The sequence below is a fragment of the Rhipicephalus sanguineus genome, chromosome 5, assembly GCF_013339695.2.
Source record: "Rhipicephalus sanguineus isolate Rsan-2018 chromosome 5, BIME_Rsan_1.4, whole genome shotgun sequence".
NCBI classification, from domain to species: domain Eukaryota; kingdom Metazoa; phylum Arthropoda; class Arachnida; order Ixodida; family Ixodidae; genus Rhipicephalus; species Rhipicephalus sanguineus.
Window position 1 is genome coordinate 102882760 of NC_051180.1, and position 5484 is coordinate 102888243.

The 5484-nt window shown below is 43.5% G+C and overlaps 2 non-coding genes across 2 annotated transcripts; one reads left to right on the plus strand and one right to left on the minus strand.

Annotated features, from left to right (window-relative positions):
- Positions 1-4478: 4478 nt before the first annotated feature.
- Trnas-gga (transfer RNA serine (anticodon GGA)) lies at positions 4479-4552 on the minus strand. Its single transcript has one exon. It is a non-coding gene; the product is annotated as a tRNA-Ser (tRNA).
- Positions 4553-4685: 133 nt separating this feature from the next.
- Trnas-gga (transfer RNA serine (anticodon GGA)) lies at positions 4686-4759 on the plus strand. Its single transcript has one exon. It is a non-coding gene; the product is annotated as a tRNA-Ser (tRNA).
- Positions 4760-5484: the final 725 nt, after the last annotated feature.

Consider the following 5484-nt stretch of genomic DNA (forward strand, 5'->3'; position numbering starts at 1 on the left):
CAGCATCTACCTTGGATGCTGTTAACTACCCTGAACATCCTTCTGCCGCCATGCAACTGTGAGAACCCACCGAAGCACAGATTATGAGCAAGTGAGAAGACTTCTCGACAACAGATTGGATTGCACACTCTGCCTGTCTCCTGAAATACCATATTAAAGCAGTATTGCGCTTCTTGCGGAGTACTGGTCTTAGAGACAGACTCTTAGCAGTTTCATATTCTCGTTTCCATTTTTTCTCTCTCTTTCTGTTTCCTTTTCTTGCTCTCCTGTTTTACATATGCACTGTACCTTGATACATACAGCAAGATAGAATATCTAGGCACATAAAAGTCATTATCTGGATTCATTGAGCTAGAAAGAATAAATCACGTTTAAGCGATATAATGAACGCCATATTACGTGACAGACATCTGCTAAGTGACAGTGTGTATTGTGAAGCGCATGCATTTTATGGTATTGAATGAATGAATGTTTATCCCAGCAAAATACAAGAAATGCTCCTCGAGCAAAAAGCTACAATGGTAGCTTGAAAAGTGCATGAGGCACTGTTGAGCAAAAATATAAAGAACAGAGCAGCAGAAACATGTGCACATTCAAAGGGAAAACACATACGTGAACTGCAAAGTGACAAAATAAAAAAAGGGTGAACATTTGCGCTAGCGAAAACAATGAAAACGAGGGAAACGGTGAAAACAGAAAACAATGAACAGCGGTTGGACGGCATGAAAGCAATGCAATTTCATTAGTCACATATCAGCAGTGGAACTTGCCAAGGTTACATGTGCATATTCTTAGCCATTAGGAGATGTACAAGGCTAATTTAATTGCATTGATACAAGTCCGTTGAATCTGTTTTTGAACCGCGTTGTTGAATCACCTTGTTTATTCCCTCTCGTTATTTTGCTGCTTTGCATTATGTTGCCATAGTTTTTATGACCAATACACAGTATTATGACTGTTGACACACTTTCACATGGTGAAAGTGCTGTTCTTGTGTCCAGTCCTTTGTTTATACTCATTAGAAGTGCACTGTTTTTTTATTTATTTGCCATGAATCAATACCAAGTTGCCCAGTCTTCACTCCTAAAGAGAGTAGCTGCGGTTGATCAAGAAGACTTTACCAGCATTAACACCCCTTTTAAAGGGGTACTGACACAAAATTTCGCGGCCGAGATAGCCTGATGGATCGATTCCCGTGTACATGCGTGTACCATCTGCAAAATATCGACAGAGAATAAAGCTTGGAAGGTATTTTATATGAATTTTGAAGTTCGCCAGCGCGATCCAGCATTATAGGCCGCACCTAGTGCATTGACACCCTCGGAGGTGACCCGAGGTGACCCCCTACTTCCCCTACGTAACCGTTGCAGCCGGTACAAGTTATGATGACGTCGTAGCCGCCATTTCTGTTTTGACGCGCTTCCCGACGAATCGCTCCTCGCCAGCGGGTCAAACCTGAAGTGATTCGCCACGTCGAAAATTCCTTCCATCCCCGCCGCAAGAAAATCGTCGCCATCAGATGACAATGAGCCCGGCGACGACAGACCACGCGGAAATGCGTCACTGTTCTGTGTGCTCACGTGACCGAGCATTTCACTCGCTATAGATGGTGATAGTTGCACCCGGAGGCTTGTCGTTTTTGGAGCTCTGTCAAACCGAAACTGAGGCTGTGTCGGTCATGAGGAGCTTGTAATTAATTATATGTCGCGCGCTGCAGCAAACGATATGCCGTGTTATGACTAACAGGCCCCCAGCAACACATTGCAGCTAAAAAATGCGGGGCGAAAATTTTTGTGTCAGGACTCCTTTAATGTGAACTTGTAATTATTACTTACATAAAAAACTACCCGAACGATGATAAACATGAAAGAGTACGCTTCTGGTGTTGTTTCGTATTTTTTACTTGCGTGTATTTTTCGCCCTGTATACACTAAGTGAAAAGCTCACAAGGAAATATTAGCAGTATCTCAATTTTGTATTTATTTTGTGTTTTGTCAAAAAGTCTGCAATAAGGACAGTCAAGTGCGAGTCTGGTTAAGACGTTCCCGGTTAAGACATTCATTTTATGGATGCAGAAAACTTTAGGGGCTTCTTTTTGTGTCATTTTCAGCAATACACTTCTGCAAAAGCAGCAATATTTGCTCGCCCACCTGTTTGTGCTCAAGACAATCTATTGTGGGCATGAGTGTCCGCATGATTTTGTCTTGGGGTGTGCAAGCTGGTGTAACATAGCGCCGGGTGTGCGGGAGAGCACTGTTGTAGCCTGGGTGAGGCCAAGTGCTGGTGTGTCTTTGCCAACCCCTTGCCAATGCCCACGATTGCGAGAACACTCTACGGTGCCTCACTATACACTATGTAGAGCATCTCGTACATCTTACTACATTTGAGCAAACACTGGGATTGAGGCTGAGTGTTATGCACAATTCTGTGTGCAACCTTTCCGATATCGTGTGCATTTTAAAATTTCGCATTGTGTTAAAAAGAGTCTGAGTGGAGCCAGCGTTATTCAGCAAAAAAGTCCTAACAGGACAGTTGGGCGAGTTGGTGTATACTCGTCGTTAAAGAAGGTGCGAAAAAAATCACAACACAGAAATAAATGGGAAAGGACGACGCGCTACTAGCAACTGAAGTTTAATCGAAACCACAGAAAAATATAAACACACAGTACGAAAAAATTACAAGAATAAATAATCAAACATCCACAGAAAGAGCAGGAACATGACTACAAAAGCCAAACACGTGCTAAACTTCAGTTGTTAGCAGTGCGTCGACCTGTCCCCTTCGTTTCTATGTGTCGTGGTTTTGTTTTCGCGTTTTGTTTAACTATGAACTTAAGTCCCGACTGCTTTACAGCCTTTATACATGTGTGGTCACTGTTTATTGAACGTCGTGATATATCAAATCCTAAGATGCAATGCGCAAAGCCACCAGTCACTATATATATGAAAATTTTGTTCACTCCACGTGATTGCGAAATTCCAAGTTGACTTTGCAGCCATGGTAGTTGGAATACTTTTCAATGGGGTAATTATGCATAAACCATAAAGTGAGCAATTAAAGATGCCAAACGTTTGAGTTGCAGATGGCACTGGCTGGCATGAAAACATTAAAACATAGCTGTACTAATTATGCATATTTGAAGTACTGGTACATTGCAGTCATGTGATGATGCTGACAAGTTCGCAATCAGACGTCCAGAAATTCACGATGGTTTTCAGATATCTGCTGAATGCTTTTATGCTGAATGCTTTTATGAATTTTGGTAAGTGGACCTACAGTCAACACCACAGCTCTATTTTCGCCTTTTCTGCAGGCAGCTTAACTGCACAATTATGTGTGAGATGCTTTGATTCCATATGGCAAACTAACGCAACACCGTATGGATTCCATATGGCAAACTAACGCAACAAAAACCGTACAATATATATATATATCCTTACATTGACATGAGAATGCTACTGTTTTGATTCCAATAAAATATTGCAACCACTGGTTCTTGTATCAATTGAAGTATGACTACATGTCGTCCATAGAAATGAAAGAAATGAACTTGTGCATGCAAAACAGCTTGCGGAAACACTGTCTGCTCAATAAAACTGCTTATAGGCAACGAAAAGCAAATAGGGAACGAAAAGTTAGGCAGAAATCACACTGTGCTAACGTAGATTGGGTGATCTTTCATCCATAGTAGCATAATTGAAGCTGCCTGTTGTATAAATAAAGTTTAACATAATGAACAGGTGGTCGAAGGAGTACACATATGATAGAGGTTTTCCCGTTTTTTGCATATTTGCTACAGTCCTCATGTTTCTGTGTTATGAATGTGAACTTCATAACTGCGAACAAGCCAACCTGTCTGCTGCTGTGAAAATACCATACTAGTAATTCAAAAGAACCATCATTTTCTGAATAACCGCTGTTTCATTGAGGAATGCGGTAATGCCTATTTCTTAATTCGTACTACATCATCTGTGCTAGAGGAGGGCCAAGTACACATGGGCGTTCACAAGAGAGAAGTGCAAGCACATTAACTTTTTTATTTTGCAAGGGACCTGTCATTGGTAAATTTGGGGAGGTTGTGCTTGACCTTGGGGCAAGCGTCTGGTATTCGCTTAAACGCGGAGGCGCGATGCTTAACAAAAAGATTAACGAGTAAGATAGTAGGTAGTCTTCGAGTATGAAAGCAACTAAATACTGAATATGAGTTATAGAGAACCACTGTATGCCGCGCTAAAGAGTGCATTGCGAATAAGCGCTAATTGCGGAAACAGATTTTCGTTCAGCTGCTCAGAGCGCGCTGCTGCCGCTGCGTGCAGCTCGCGGCAGTACGCGCGCATTAAATGCACTTAATGTAGGCGCGTTACAATGTTCCTTGTAAGAAAGGGAAGAATAGACAACCACCCATTTGTAGCACGAAGCCACAAGGAAATCCATACGGATTTCTCAGAAAATAAAGCCTCTTAGTTGCCGAAAAATTCGTCCTGGTCCGGGGATCGAACCCGGGACCAACGCCTTTCCGGGGCGGTCGCTCTACCAATTGAGCTAACCAGGAAGCTAGCAATTGGCAGCGCGAGGGGGAATCCATCGACAACTCGAAGCAACTGGACACATATTGCAAAATATGTGTCCAGTTGCAATATTGCAATATTGCAATATGTGTCCCCTCGCGCTGCCAATTGCTAGCTTCCTGGTTAGCTCAATTGGTAGAGCGACCGCCTCGGAAAGGCGTTGGTCCCGGGTTCGATCCCCGGACCAGGACGAATTTTTCGGCAACTAAGAGGCTTTATTTTCTGAGAAATCCGTATGGATTTCCTTGTGACTTCGTGCTACAAATGGGTGGTTGTCTATTCTTCCCTTTCTAACCGTTCCGCCACCTTGCGGGATTCCGCAGAGCCTCTTTGCAATGTTCTTGTAAGTCGGGCATCTGCGTGTGTAACTTTCATATCAGAACGCAGGCGGTCTTCGAACCACTCAGAACACGCTGCCGCATCTGGACGCGCGCCGTTCGCGGCTGCAGAAATAACGAAAATTGCTCCACAGCGTACGCTCATAGAATGCAGATACGTTCGCTCATCTGAAAATACCTTTGTCACGCTGGTATTCACGTATTTAGCGCGAGCGAAGCATTTACGATATATAGAGAAACACTCAAGAGGGCACACGTTTATAATTTTTCTAGCTGGCACGACACGGTGAACCGAAGAATTCGGAGCCGAGGATGTTTACGTCGGCTCGGCCTGCATGACGCCCCACGAATGATGTATTGACCTTACGGAAGGGCAAACACATGCCGATGGTACAAGAACAGAAGCTCGAAGTTGTGCCGACGGGTTACCAGCCGCTTTGTACATACATTGGTGCATACATAAGCCCACGAAAAAAAGCACCCAAGCAAGTGGTGGCGTTGTGGAGTAATGGTTATAGTGTTTGCTTTCGGTGCGTGGGATCGCGAGTTCGATTCCTGTGTCGCGCGTACATGTATAG